This window comes from Panthera leo, chromosome B2 (genome assembly GCF_018350215.1).
Source record: "Panthera leo isolate Ple1 chromosome B2, P.leo_Ple1_pat1.1, whole genome shotgun sequence".
Taxonomy (NCBI): Eukaryota; Metazoa; Chordata; class Mammalia; order Carnivora; family Felidae; genus Panthera; species Panthera leo.
Window position 1 is genome coordinate 73,043,726 of NC_056683.1, and position 16,076 is coordinate 73,059,801.

Consider the following 16,076-nt stretch of genomic DNA (forward strand, 5'->3'; position numbering starts at 1 on the left):
CTTCATGTTCCACTTCCTACCCACTTACAGGAAGGAATCTAGAGAAATTTCAAAACCTCAAGTAATCAGAGTAAGATAGCCCATTCTGGACCTCTACAACAGTGAAAAATGAATCCTCAGAGCTCTGGGACCTTCTCTCTTTCACCCCTGTGATAGCCCCTTCCCATCAGAATTTATCATTAAAACTCATTTGCCTTTTATCCCAAAATAAAACTTGTCCCTCATCTCCAGGCATAGTTGCCTGATAAAATATAGCAAGCTTGGTGGAATTTGAGTGGATGTCGTGTATTTTTATTTGCTGAGTCTGACAACATAGCCAAGGTCTCTCAGTGCCTTAGGAGAAAAGGTACCATACCCAGGAAGACTTCCCTGATCACCCAGGCTACGTTGAATTGCCATTTCACCTCCCTCAGTAGTCCCTCATGAGTCCCTCCCTCATGTTAATTTTCTCCATAGTATTGATAATCATCTGGAATGTGATACATTTTATGTGATTGCATTTTGGGTTTTTTTCTCTGTTCTCCCCTCCTCCCATGAAGATGAAAATCCTACAAAACTATAGGTATTTATCTACTTTGTTTATGCTATCCAGTGCCTTCAGTAATGCCGCATACAGAAAATATCTGTCAATGAATTTATGAATTTAGTCTCTTCATTTGATGTCAAAAATATTGCCATTATAATAAATATCATAGGTGAATTGAAAATAATAACTAATTATACAAATAGCTGGTATTTACTGAGCATATAATATCTACCAGGCAGAATACTAAATTTATGTGTATTAACTCAATGCTCACAAAAATCCAAGAGGTAGGAACTGTTAATTCCCATGTTACAGCTGAGTGAACTGGTAATAAGAAAACAAACAAACGGTAACTTGTCCCAGGTCTCATAGGATAGCATTTGAGATTCAAACCCATCAACTTGAGATTGTAGATTCTTGAGTACTTTACCTGAGTCCTTTCCTTGAAAAGAATGCTTTTACTTAGGGACACTAAAAATGCTAAAAAACAAAACAAAACAATGAGTTAAATGGTTGCATAAACTATTAAACGGTTTTGAATGAATAAATTACTGCCCCAGGCCAAAGAATTTTATTTAATGGATTCCTATATGTGAAGTAAAACCTGGCTATGGACAAATTAAGACAATTTTATATAACAGACAAGTCATGTTAATAGAGCATTTGGTTAGAGAGGAAGATGAGGGAGAAAGGTCATAGCTGCTCATCTTTTTTTCCTCAATTTGAAACTGAGAATCTTGGCTCCAGCGGGCAGTAACATATAACTGGCCAAGATACCACATATATATTTAGGATGTTTCTTAGGACTTCATAAAGACAGTGAAGAGATTTGTAGGTGATAATTGAAACCACTCTACATTCTAGAATGAAAAGTATTTTCACTTTACTAACAATTAATTTGAACACAAATATATGCAATTCTGGGTAGGATCTGATTTAAATTTCTAGTTTCTCCTCACTAAGGAACAGACTATACTCCATACCACGGACACAAAGGGAATCCCCTCTATCTTACCCATTCAGAAAGCCCTTTTCTTCCCCCCTTGTGTGTTGACTGTTTTTAACTCACACTGCTCTGTGCTGGGTTCCTTTTGTATCAAGATACCGTCATTTTCACATTATTCTCAATCTCTACGAAAATTTTCCAAGCTTATGCTAAGGACTTCCTATTATTTGGTTTGAACACCAGTATGCTATACCAGTACCAGGACCCCAGTAACAACTCATGCAAAGCAGTAACCTAGTGTTGTTATTGGTTAACTACTATTTGCTCTTTTATGGACAATGCTTTGCTTGGTCTTCTTCAAAAAATCTAACCCAGAGATCAGCAATCTATAGCCAGAAGGAAAAATCCAGCCAACAGCCTGTTTTTGTATAGTTCTAGTACCTATGAGTAATTTTTACAGAAAAGCATTTGCAATCAATTGGATGATAAGGAACAATAAAGTTGAACCTCAATTAAGTAAAATGTTATAGTGAAATAAAAATCCATTCACGGATAGGCTTGTATTACAAAAAAATTGTACTCAGTTATTATTATAGTTTAAATGTCATCAATAAAAATTGTGGAAATATTTTTTCTATATGATATGTAAGTACCTACTTCTTGTACTCAATTTGGCCTCTTAGCCCGCAAAGCCTCAAATATTCACTATCAGGTTTTTTACAGAAAAAGTATACTGATCCCTGATATAATGTTTAGGCAGTAGGATTCAACAAAGGCCAATTGGTAATTTTTTTTTTTTTTTTTTAAAGAGAGTAATACTCTTCCACCAATTCTAACTTTACTTATATTTAATTTAAATACACCATTTTGTGGTGTCACTTTTAAAATTCATATTTATTTGCCACACACAGTGTTGGTTTTTTATGGAGAGGGGAGTATTGTTGTTACTATTTTTCATGTTCAAAGGATGCTCACATTTCTAGCCTGTCATGTCTGTTCTGTTGTCACAATTGACTATTATTAAAGTGTTCCTTCAGGCACCTTGATTTTGGTGGATGCCAAATTATGTGCAGTGCAGTATTAAAAGATAATTTAGATCATCTAAATATATACCCCTATAAATCTAGAAAGGCTTGTTTGGGGTTATTTCTTGCAATCAACAAAAATGTTAATGATTTTGTTTTCCCAATTAACTACCATCTGTTTCAGAAAAAAAAAAAAAATTAAAGAGAACTTGCTAAAGAAAACTTGCATAAATATCTATTTATACACTAAGGAATCCCTTTAGTTATCCCAAGAAAAGTATGGAGCATCATTCGTGGAACTATAAAGAAATAGTTGTGATTTGTTCCATAAAACTCTCCCCTTTTTTTTCCTTGGTAGATATTGAATCACAAAGGGGGAAAGGAACACATAGGATTGGCCACATCCCCAAAGCTCTATCTAAAAGCCATCATTGGGGGCACCTGGGTGGCTCAGTCGGTTAAGTGTCCAACTTCGGCTCAGGTCATGATCTCACAGTCCGTGGGTTCAAGCCCTGCATCGGACTCTGTGCTGACAGCTCAGAGCCTGGAGCCTGCTTCGGATTCTGTGCCTCCCTCTCTCTCTGACCCTCCCCCATTCATGCTCTGTCTCTCTCTGTCTCAAAAATAAACACTTTAAAAAAAAATAAAAAAATAAAAGCCATCATTGGATTTAATCAGGCCAGGATTATGGAGCAAATAAATTCAACACGGACTTGGAGCTGTTTATTCATCACTTACCTAATCCACTCAGCACACCTTTACTGAGAACTAAGCAACTGTTTCTGCTTCAGTGGAAATTATAGTTAGTTTAATCCTATTCTGCCACAGTTAACCCTAAGAGAAACTATAGTTCAGGTAAATATGTTAGCTATTTCACTTTGTTTACCTATATTGCCTTCGCCTTTTTAAAATTACCCCTATTGTTGCCCCTTGGATACCAAAGATTTGTAGTACAGCCCTGCGATTCCTGCCTTAGCTTCTAAGTCAGAACCTACTCCTCAAGACACCATCACATCCTTCCTTATGGCTCACATCTCCAGGCCATTCCCCATAGTACCCCAAACCAAGACTTCCCTTTTACTGCTGTATTTTACCTCTTTCCCATCTCATTCCTTCAAGATCAGATTGATTCTAGTCAACTACCACTTTAGAATGTATACTCATTTCTCAGACTTCTGAATGAAAATAATAGCTAACGTTGATCAGTTTTGGCACTTGTTCTGTTCTATACACTTTACCCAAATCAATTCATTTCCCTCTCACTATAACCTTATGAGGTGAGCACTCCTATCATTTTGGATTTTGAAGATGAGGAAACAGGCACAAAAAAATGTAAACAATTTGCCCAAGGCCTTCTGCTGAGAAGTGGAAGGGCCAGTATACAAAGCCAGCTGGACAGGGTGGTAGCTTCTACTCTCTCCATTGCCTCTAACAAATAGGTCACGCATAGATTTTAAGAGGTGATCAGCCAGAGGTAATCTTTCAAGTATGTCCTTACCTCAAACAGAGACTACTCTGAGGAGGGGAATTTTGAACTAAGGATGAGGGTATAGGCAGCCTTGCTTGTAGGGAAAGACACTTAGTAAAAAGACATCCTACACTGGTCAGTGTTGAATCTAGAGGCCTTAAAGGAAAAGTTCCATCCATAAAAGAGGCCCATTTCTTGAAAAATTAGAAATGAATAGCCTTTAAGGCTTTGGTGCCCTGGCTTGGTTTACCTTATTTCTGTGCATAATCCACTGGGACTCACCCAGGTGTTTTGTTTTGTTTTTTGTTTGTTTGTTTGTTTGTTTGTTTGTTTTCCACAGCAGTAACAGGATAATCCAAGACCAGGTTGCAGCCAGGTTGAAGAGCTATCAGGTTCAGCCAGGACTTGTGAGTTACCCACTCTAGTCAGAGGCCAAGTCCTTCAGAGAAATCCATTTGTCACATAAGGAGAAAAAGGCCAGAGCCAGTTGACCAATAATCCAGGGTTTTCTGAGCTACAAAAGCCTTCAAGTGTGGGATGTCATGTCAGACTAGGCTACTGAGAAGTAATACATGAATAAAACTGCCAGAATGAGTTTTCGTTTTGACTTTTGTGTATATGCCTGTCCTCCAGAAGCTGTGTTGAATGTGTCAAAGAGGCCTTCACTTATGCACTCATACTAAATAAATGACCATAAATGAATTGTAGAATAGCTTCCACAGCATTTCTAAGCTTTCTGGCATCCCCTTCCCACTCCCTCCCATGGGCTCTGAAACTGACTGGCTTAGATTCCAAAAGAATGGAGACAATGTGACCCCTCCCTTGGTCAAAGGGAGTAGTAGTAGCTTTAGGTGCCCAAAATGACAAAAATCTAAACCCCACAGCAGTGTAACAAGGATAGAGATGGGGTGTATTCAGTTATTATCGCCAGATGCCAATCATTCTTGCCAATCTAGCAAGGAGAGTTTTAACTTCAGGGCTAGTGTTTCAGGTTTTGACCTTTTACACATAATTCTTTACTACTTAATACTCTTGCTTTTAACTGATATTTGATGTTTAACTTAGATAAGCTAGGTAGCAAGATACTAGAGTGTTTCACAGAAAGGTTTGCCTGTTTGTGTGTTTTGTTTTTCTCCATATATAAACCAGTCTCTCTATATAAAGCAATTTAGGAGATTATTTGATATAGATTTTTGAGGACATCAGAGAACCTTCCAGAAATCCAAGATATTCTATGAAAATGTGCTCTATGTCCCACTTAAAAGACAGAGTCTACCACGCTGCCCAAAGCCACATCTTCTACACTCCGCTATAGGATGCAGCTTGACTTTTCTAACTGGACTAAGGGCAGATAGGGAGACTGTTGAGGGGGTAATGATTGCTGTGTCAGGCTTACAGGAATTCAAGGAATGTAGAGGAGCCGTGATTTCAGAGCTCCTGGAAGTCCTTGTTTCTTTCCTTCCCTTTTACCTTCCTTCCTTCCTCTCACTCTACTCTTACTATTTATTATTGTGGAAAGAGTAAGTAACTTGAAATTTGGGTCAAAAATCCTGGCTTTACCATTTCCTATTTGCTAGGGTCTTTCTCACATGTAAAATTTTAATGATACTCACCTCACAGGCTAATTTTGAGTATTACATACAACATTTGGGAAGTTGAGAATAGCCTGATGCTTAGCAAACCCTCAAAAACTAGGGCCACTAAAGCTTTCATCTGTTCAGATAATGCTGGAAACCCCTTTAATTTTGAAGAGGACTTTTGATTAGAGATAAAAAGTGATAAAAATCAAGTCAATATGTTAATAGAGTCTATTCGAGATTTTGATGAGAGTGGAGCAAAGCTCAACTGGTGTTTAGAGATTTCTAACAGGAAGGCCTTTGGGTGGTGAATCTCACTTTATGCTTTAAATTGACCAGATTTCTTCAGAAAACTCAGTTGTAATGGGAAGAGATTTCAAGCAGTTAGGTTAGCTCTAGCTAAAGAAATAATCAAACTAGGGTTTTCTCCTTTGTTTTTCCATCTACTTTTTAAAGAGATTGTAAGGATTACATATTAATGTAGCATTTTAAAGTATGTTACTATTTTTTAAAGATTTATGTAATCTCATTAATAATAAATGACCAGAAAAGAAATAAAAGGAATAAAAAATTAAGGTGATAATAGTGCCAGTGTTTATTGAGCTCTTATCCTTGCCAAACCCAGTTCTAAGTGTTTTCCATGTGTGAATCCATTCCATTGCACAACTTTATGATGTTAGATACCCTTACTGTTTCCATTATATAGGCAAGGAGACTGACTAGACCAAGGTCATAAAGCTAATACTGGCTCCAGAGCATACACTCTTATGGCCACATACATACCTAGTCTTCAGTTCCAAGTTATTGACTAATCAAGCAGATGGAATAGTTATCCCAGGAGTATTTTATCCAACTTAAAAGTCATAAGACCTTAGATTTAGGTCTATACTGCATAATGTGAAAGGGGAGCTGGTAATTGTCTTGTTTATTCATAATCATATACTACACTTGATCTTAGCCAAAAGGCCGAGAAGCAATTATTCATAATCATATAATGTTAGAGCTCAAAAATATAGGGAACATCTAGCCAACTCCCTGATTTTACTCATAGAGAAATTAAGACTCTTGACTCCAGTTATATAGTTAATTAGTAGCAGATCCAGTAGTAAAATTTGGGCTTCCTAACTTTCTATTTTCCAGTTCACGCTCTTCTGCTCTATTCTATTGTATTATTATTTTTTTTAAGTTTTTAAATTTATTTTTGAGAGAGAGAGAGTGAGAGAGCAAGTGTGAGGGAGGGGCAGGGAGAGAGAGAGAGAATCTCAAACAGGCTCAGCACTGTCAGTGCAAAGCCCGACTCAGGGCTCAAACTCATGAACCATGAGATAGGTCCCTGACACAGGGCTCAAACTCAAAAACTGTGAGATCATGACCTGAACTGAAATCAAGAGCTAGATGCTTAACCAACTGAACCACCCAGGCATCCCTGTATTTTTGTATACTTTTACCAACATTTCCCTATTCCTCCAACCTTGCCCCCAGCAACTGGCTACCACTTTTCTATCTCTGTTAATATGAGTTTGATTTTTTTTTTTTTTTTTTTTTTTTAGATTCCATACATAAGTGATATACAATATTTGTATTGTCTTTCTCTGTCTGGCTTACTTCATTAGGATAATGCCCTCAAGGTCCATCCATGTTGTTATAAATGGCAGGATTTCCTTCTTTCTCATGGCTGAATAATATTTTAATGTGTCTGTGTGTGTGTGTATTTATATATATATATATATATATATATATATATACACACACATATATATATATACATACATATATCTCACATCTTCTTTACCCATTTACTTATTGATGGACACTTAGGTTGTTTGTATATATTAGCTACTGTGAATAATACTGCAGCAAACATGGGAATGCAGATATCTCTTCAAGATAGTGATTTGGAAAAAGAAATATAGTGATTTCATTTCCTTTGAATATATACCCAGAAGTGGGATTGTAGGACCATGTGGTAGTTCTATTTTTAATTTTTTGAAGAACCTCTGTACTCTTTTCCATAGTAGCTGCATAGTAGCTGTTAAATTTATCCTAGATATTTTCTCCTTTTAGATGCAATTGTAAATGAGATTGTTTTCTTAATTTCTCTTTTTGATGAGTCCTTATTTGTGTATAGAAAAGCAACAGATTTTTATATATTGATGTTTTACCCTGAAATGTTACTAAATTTGTGTATTAGTTCTAAAAGTTTTTTGATGGAGCCTTGGGATTTTCTGTATATGTTATGTGCAAATAGAGACACTTTTACTTCCTCCTTTCCAGTTTGGATGCCTTTTATGTATTTTTCACGCAGATTTGCTCAGGATAGGTTTTCCAGTACTATGTTGAATAAAGGTAGTGAGAGTGGGCATTCTTGTATTGTTCCTGATCTAGAGGAAAAGCTTTTAGGTTTTCACCATTGAGTATGATGTTAGCTGTGAGCTTGTCATATATGGCTTTTATTATGTTGACATGTGTTCCCTCTATACCCAGTTTGTTGGTATTCTATAGCATTCTTGTAATAACAACACTGAAGACTCACTATGTGTTAAGTCATTGATTTATATTTTGCTATTTAATCATCCCAAAATCTTATTAGATATTTTCACATTTGTTTTATAGGTGAGGACTTATATGGTCTATGTATGTATGATCCAAAGCTCATACTATTAACATTTACTTTAATAGAATAATCTTTTATAAGTCAGATTTATTACTTAATTTAAATAAATTGAGACCTAAAAGATTCCAGTTTAGTTTTTTTCCAGGTTATTTGATGTAGCTCTGTCTTCAAGTCACTGAGTAGTAGTCCATCTCTCCGTAAGACTAAATTGAGAACATTAGTAACTTATGCTACCTGTTGTTCTTTCTTGTTTACATAAGAGAATGAAGCAGAAGGTTCCACAGGCTAAAGCGCTTTTCTTCTAAGTGAAAATCCTTTTGTAAGTGAAAATCCTTTTGAAAGGTATTAGAAGCTATTTTTAGTTTCATGATTCATTCTAAGAGCCTTTGTTATTTAGACAGCAAATGTTAGGAGCAGAGCTGAATGTCTTCAGTGTGTGCAATAAAGTCCAGCTGGTATCTGTGTGCTTTTCAAACACATGAATCTGACCACCATTCTGGAGGAAGTGGGAAATTTTTCATTGTATTCTGGTTGCTGCATAAACAGGATAAAATGACAGCCAAAATTAGGAAGCAGTACAGAATCCTGATAATTTTTGCAAATAATGCAGGTTTATCTGTTTCCGCTTTTGCTTTTGTACATTATTGTTCTTCTTCTTTTGTATTTTCTCCACTCCAACTGCCCAGTTCAATTAACTGGTCATCAAATGATCTATTAGTGAGACATATCAAAAGGTGCCATAATCCAAGGGAACCTAGTGGATTTACATACTGATACTTACTGATACTAAATACAAATCAAAATTAAATATTGTTCATTAACAAATAATTAAATCAATTATAAATGAAAATAATAGTTTGTATTAATAAATTAATATCAAAATGCAAATCATCTGGGCAACTGAAACTCTAAAGAAGAGGTGCAAAAGGAACAATATAAGCTGAACATTTAAACTAACTGCATTGACAATTCCTATTCAAATTTAAAGAAAAAAAACACACACACACAAATCAACATTCACTTATTTCCAAAACTCCATATTTAGTAGGAGCCCTCAGGACCAATTACATGTGTTTGACTAAAGTCAAATGTTGAACTAATCTTCGTGATATTTTATACTTTGGGTATAGCTTCACCATACCACAGAACCATCTAAAAAGCAAATATAAATTAATCACATTAAATTATATCTTATAAAATAATTTTATGCTCATTACAAATCATCCATTATCCTTAAGCCAAAACTTATCACACATCTTCACATCCACGTTGTATAAATTATTAATTGATGTTCAAAGGGCTTAGCTTAAATGAAGAAAAATTTAAGTACATTTGGAAAGGAAAGACTTTTTGCTAGTCAGTTTTGAACATGTACGTTTTAGAAATTAGGAACATACTTCTAATAACTGTAATAAACTAAACAACAAAAAACTAGAAGTAAATATTCTGTGTTGTGTGATTCAACTCTGTGACTACCAGACTGGATTTGTGATTGTTTCCTTAGTATGTGGACAACTTTTTTAAGGCTTAAGTGACAGTTCATATTTTAATTACATTTTCCCTTAATAATGGCTATTTGATTACCTTTAAGATTTGAAGGTCTCTATAGAAGAATTCTAATCTATTTCAAGCCCAGCACTTTATTTAAACCTCAGGAATGGCTCTTTAAATCAGAAGGAGATTTCATAACTCCAACAGTCTATGCTGGTAACAAGTTGTAGAAGATTGTATTTTGCAAGAAGGCTGCAACAGTAGCCTCCATCCCACACATTCTACTATAGTGTGGCCCTCCTCTTGAATCTCTGCTGGTTTATGATTACCTGATAAATAGTAGAATGCAGCAAAAGTGATGAATGTGATTTCCAAAGCTAAGTCAAAAGAGCTAATGTAACTTGTGGCTTGCACACCGGAAAGCTTGCTTTTGGAGCCTTCAGTTGCCATACAGAAATTTCAACTATCCTGAGACACCATACTGGGCGGTAGCCCTAGCAACATGAAGAGACCACATGTAGGCACTCCAGTCAATTGCCCAGCTGAGATGCCAGTTAATAGCCAGCATCAACCACCATATACATATGTGAAGAACATCTTGAGATCAATGATATCCAGTAGGAATATAATATGAACTATATATATAATTTAAAATGTTCTATTAGCCACATTTAAAAACTTAAAAAGAAACAAGTGTAATTAATGTTGTTAATATATTTTATTTCACCCACTGTATCCAAATATTATTTCAATATATAATCAATATACAAGTTATTAATGATAGTTTAAATTCTTTTTTTCATAATAAGTCTTTGAAAGTGTGTGTGTGTGTGTCTGTCTCACTTAGAGCACAACTCAGTAAGGTTAGATATATTTCATGTGCTCAGTAGCCATCTGTGATCACTGCCTACTGTATTGGACAACACAGTGCTAGATGATTCCAGACTCCTGTCATCATGTTTCTCTGACCTTCTGTCAGCCATGGAGTCTTCCCACCTGAGCGCTATGTAATGTAGGGGCCTCTCCATAGCCTAACTGGCAAGATGCATATTTTGAGCTGCTAAGTTTGGGGCAATATGGTGAGCACTGAGAGTGGAACATAGGTACCACTAAAAAATGTAGGTTATGAGAACAGATGTGTTTTTGCCTCTACTTAAGCTTATTTTAGAGAAAGGTTAAACCATGGAATCTTAGAAGCCCCAAGAAAAGCCATTAATGAGCATTGATTCCAACCTCTTGCCCAATGCCGAAATCATGATAAGATGATCCACACCAAAAAGTCTGTTCATCTTTCCTTGATTATTTACAAGCTCTACCTCACACAAAAAAAATGTACTGGATTTTTCAGCAAGTTTGATTTTTTTGAAGATTTTCTTTATATTAGATAAAAGTTACCTTGCTAATTCCTCTGCAGCAGTTCTATTCTGGCCTCTGAGGCTGCATATCTCATCTTGCTGATGTAACAGCTGTTCAGAGCTTTGAATATACAGATAGTGATTATACTTTCCCTACTCCTGTCACTCCATCCTCTACACCACCACCAATATTCCTTTTTCGAGGCTGAACATTCCAAATTCCTTCAGTTGTTCTTTTAAACAGAACTTTACTATAACTTTACTACAACAAACTTTACTGTAACAAATTCCTGGCAACTCTACTTTACGACTCTTCATAAATCCCAAACCTTACAATATATTACTCAGAATAGAATATATGCTTCAGATATGGCCTGACCAATACACAGTTCAAGAAGACTGTACTACATGATGTATTTTCATGAAGGTAAATTATAATTGTTATTCTCAAAAGGTATTTTAATGAAGACAATGTTCTCTCCATCTGAACACACTTAATCCCTTAGCTGCATGCAGCACCTTAATATATCTTAGGAGGATCCCAGGACTTAGAAGAAATCTAAATGTGAAATCTATATAAATATAAGGTCCTTTTATTATTAAGTTAATATCAACCTAAGTATAGGCCTTGATGCTTATTTCCATTACACTTTATCTTCCTGGTTTTGGCTCACCATCACAGCTCATGGAGAACTTTCCTTAAAATGTTACTCAGTCTGGTGGACTGATTCAATAAACATATACTAAGCATTTATTTTGTGTAAGACCTAGCATTATTGGTTCTCCCCAATGCCTTAGAATGTCTGTAAAACTTTAAAAGTCTTTAGGTCGTCCATCAGTTGCTCACAGATATGTCAGAGTTTTTTAATCAAAGAGAGTGATTTGATTCCAGCCTCAAGATGCTGTTCTTTATACCTCTTGATCCAGAACCTTGGGACAGGCTGCCCAGAACAGTGATGGCAGCAGTAGTAGCACCAGTAGACCTAACTTCACTTTCCGGGCTGGTATAAGGCCACTTGCTCTGTTCCAAAGCTCCTGAAGTCAAAGCAAGCTAAACACGTGGCAGAATAGAAGAGCCTTTTTAATTAGTAGAGATACCAGATCAAATGACTCTGGGGGCACCTGGGTGGCTCAGTCAGTTAAGCATCCGACTTTGGCTCAGGTCATGATCTCATGGTTTGTGGTTTCAAGCCCCACGCTGGGCTCTGTGCTGACAGCTTAGAGCCTATAGCCTGTTTCGGATTCTTTGTCTCCCTCTCTCTCTGCCCCTACCCTGTTCATGCTTTGTCTCTCTGTCTCTCCCTCCCTCTCTCTCTCTCTCTCTCCCTCAAAAATAAGTAAACATTAAAAGAAAAATTGGAAAAAAGAAAAAAAAAAAACCTCTCGGACTCAGACTGGTACAGGGCCATAGGCAGTTAGGGGTCAGGAACTTATAGAGGGAGCTCCATTTCTTTGCAAAGCCTCTAGTGACACCAGACAGAGGAACAAGCTGCAACATTTGGGCTTATCATACCAGTACACAATATACTCCACTGAAAGAAACCCAAGAGAGAAGCACATTTTTCATGCTCTTTTACTTCATTTTTTTTTCTGTCTCCTATAATGACATCTATATAAAGTATACCAACCTTAACTCTAAATTCACTGAAAACAGTGTGGCATAAAATAGCAAGTTACTTTTCAGATTATGGTATGGCAAAGATATATTACTGATTTCTTCTCACCATCTCATGAACATTTGGAGGGACCTTAGGTATCAGCTAGTAGTACACACTAATTTACAGGAGAGGATTGAGCTGGAGTGGGTTACTTAAGATTCACAGCAAACTAGCAACAGCACAGACTACAATTTTCTATCTAATGAATTTCCTCTGTGCCCTACTGATTAACCAATTAAGGAGTTAAGCAGCTGAGAAGATCACATACACACACATATGCATACACACATTAAGTTGGGAGTGTGAGAGGAACTGGGACTGACACTTCTAATCTGATTCATGGTTGTTTCCCTTCATAAATGGGAACTGGATGGACCAGTTTTCTATTTCTGTTTTTGTTTTTTTGTTTTTTAAGCTGCAGTGAACTGACATTATTTAATGGATCCACTGTCATATAGCCCCGTCTTCATTTCATGCAGTGTCCCAAAATTCCATCAACATCTATAGAAATATGGGATCTTACATGACTCTGTTCTAAATGTGGGATTTAAAATAGAATTAACAAAGAATAGGAGACAATTATGGAGCATTTTCCAGAAGAGAGGTGATCTTTAAGGGAGTAAGAGTAATGAATTTCTCTAGAGAAAGGAAGATAAAATGTGAAGCAAATAGCATCTAAAAATGTAAACCTGGAAACCATTAAGAGGGAGATGACAGACGAATCGTCTTGTCTGTAGTAGGGGGTGGATGTATGGGAAAGTAGTGGAATGGCGTGTGAAAAGGTGGTTTTTGGTACAGTCTTGACACTACCTGGATATGCTAATGTGAGCAGACCACCTTTACTGCTTCTTGCACAGAACAACAAATAATTCCAGAGTGAAAACAATTTGAGTACACTTTATATTTGTAGTATCTTGTGGGACAAGTTTCAAAGAAATGCACACCTCCCAAACATGGCGTTGATTAGGACTAATTAACACCAGCTTTATTGTACCATGAGAGAGCAGAAGTGCTCAGACTTTGCTTTTTCATCTAAATCACTCTGTAAAATCAAAACAAGTATTTAATTTGAATTTCCCTGTCTGGAATTCTAGAGACTGTGCATTTATTAGTATTTCATGGTTTACCAAGTACATTCACAGATTGTTTTATTTGGCTCTCTCACCAACCCTGTGAAGTTAGGCTGCTATTAGTCACATATCACAGATGGAAAAAAACTGAGTCTTGAGAAGTTCAGTGAATTGCCTAAGATTACCCAATGTGTAAGTCCGTACTGGGACTCAGACCCAGTTCTAAATCCATGTCAAGTTCTCTTTCAACTGAACTATTACAGGGAGTAGTATTGGGCACCTCCTTGGGTCAACTGCCTGTGGAACAGTCTTTCTGATAGAAGTAATGTCTGTTAAGGTGGTAGAGATACCCCCTAGCCACTCTGAAGAGTTAAACATTAGACCAGAGCCTTCTCTGAAATTTTAAATTTAAATTTAAAAATTTAAATTAAAAGAATTAAATTTTTTTTAATGTTTATTTATTTTTGAGAGAGAGAGAGACACAGAGAGATGGCACACAAGCATTGAAGGGGCAGAGAGAGACAGAGAAACAGAATCTGAAGCAGGCTTCAGGCCCTGAGCTGTCAGCATAGAGCCCAATGCAGGGCTCGAACTCACGAACTGTGAGATCATGACCTGAGCCAGAATCGACACTTAACCGACTGAGCCACCCACGTGCCCCTGAAGGACAGTTTTAAATCTCTCAGAGTGCTTCCATGGAAAGTCTGCCATAAACATTATGGTCAGTGGATCATGTGATTGCCGTTATTGTGTATAGGAATTTGGAATTTCTAGGATTCTGTAAGTGTATTGAAACAGAAACTTGAAGCATTGACAGATTTTTAACCTTTACATTTTCTGTAGAAGATGAATTATGTAGGTAACAAAATGTTTGGATTTACTTTTTAATTGTTTTTTCTGCTATAATCCCACCTTTTCATTTAATCTTCAGAAATTTCTCAGTTACCTATAGGTTCATGGTTTTACATTTTCTGAGCCAGAGACATTATTAAAATATTCACTGTTATTTTATATTTTAGTGCTTTAGTTTCAGTTTCACTTTTAGTAAATTGACAATATTTTTTAAGGATATATTAGAACCATGTTGTCTGCTATTGTGTCAATGCAATTTCTTTCTTGTTTTTATTTACTTTATGTGAGTCATTTTTTGCTTTGTCTACTCACATACATATCCCTGTTTATTTTTTAGTGATTTCCGTACTTTGTTTTCTCTTGCCTAGTGGCTGTTAGTATTTTTCCTCTTTCAAAAATCACGGTCCATTTTAGGGGCACCTGGGTGGCTCAGTCAGTTGAGCATCTGACTCTTGATTTCAGCTCAAGTCATGATCCCAGAGTCATGGGATTGAGCCCCATGTCGGGCTACATACTCAGCGTGGAGCCTGCTTAAGATTTGCTCTCTGTCTCCCTCTGCCCCTCTCCCCCATTCACATTCTCTTTCTCTCTCTCTAAAAAACAATAAACAATAAACAAAATAAAAACAAAAATCACTGTGTTTTAAATAGATTTTTAAAACGTGATATTTTGCTAAATGAAAGGTATTCTGTCACTTACCTACCTGCTCAGTTACCAAGGTTGCTTTCTCATCATCTCCCCAAAGCAAGTTTTCCTCAGGACTTCATTTTATGTCAAAAACTTGTCAGGAAAAGAAAAGGGTCGTTATTTAACTCCTTTTAAAGTCCAATAAGTTGCATTATTGGCAGTATAAGAAAAAATCTATTGAGGATGACAAACTGGGAGTATTGCCATTTTGATGGACACTACTACTGGACAGGCATGAGTAATATCAGTCCCAGAAACTGATTCTCAGACTTAATCTGGATATAAAAATCTAACATTTCTATTACTTTTTATTTTCTTAATTCTCAGGCTGATATTTAAAAAACATTGAAAGACAAGGGGCACTAGGGTAGCTCAGTTGGTTAAGTGATCGACTCTTGGTTTCAGCTCAAGTCATGATCTTGTGGTTTTGTGGTTCAGTCCCCTTGTCTCCGAGCTGACAGCTCGGAGCCTGGAGCCTGCTTCGGGCTCTGTTATCTCCCTCTCTCTCTGCCCCTCCCCCACTCATGCTCTATCTCTCAAAAATAAATAAATGTTGAAAACATTTTTTTATTATTTTTTTTAATGTTGATTTATTTTTGGGAGAGAGACACAGAGCCCAAGCAGGGGAGGGGCAGAGAGAGAGGGAGACACAGAATCCGAAGCAGGCTCCAGGCTCAGAGCTGTTAGCACAGAGCCTGATGTGGGGCTTGAACTCAGGAACAGGGAGATCATGACCTGAACTGAAGTCAGACGCTTAACTGACTGAGACACCCAGGTGCCCCCCCCCCAAATTTTTTTTAAAAAAAT

The 16,076-nt window shown here is 36.6% G+C and overlaps 1 long non-coding RNA gene and 1 pseudogene across 3 annotated transcripts in view; one reads left to right on the plus strand and one right to left on the minus strand.

Annotated features, from left to right (window-relative positions):
* Positions 1 to 16,076, plus strand: part of LOC122220127 — a 262,266-nt gene that overhangs the window by 28,203 nt on the left and 217,987 nt on the right. The gene's annotated exons all lie outside the window — the stretch shown is intronic.
* On the minus strand, positions 6,367 to 6,520 carry LOC122220891 (annotated as a pseudogene).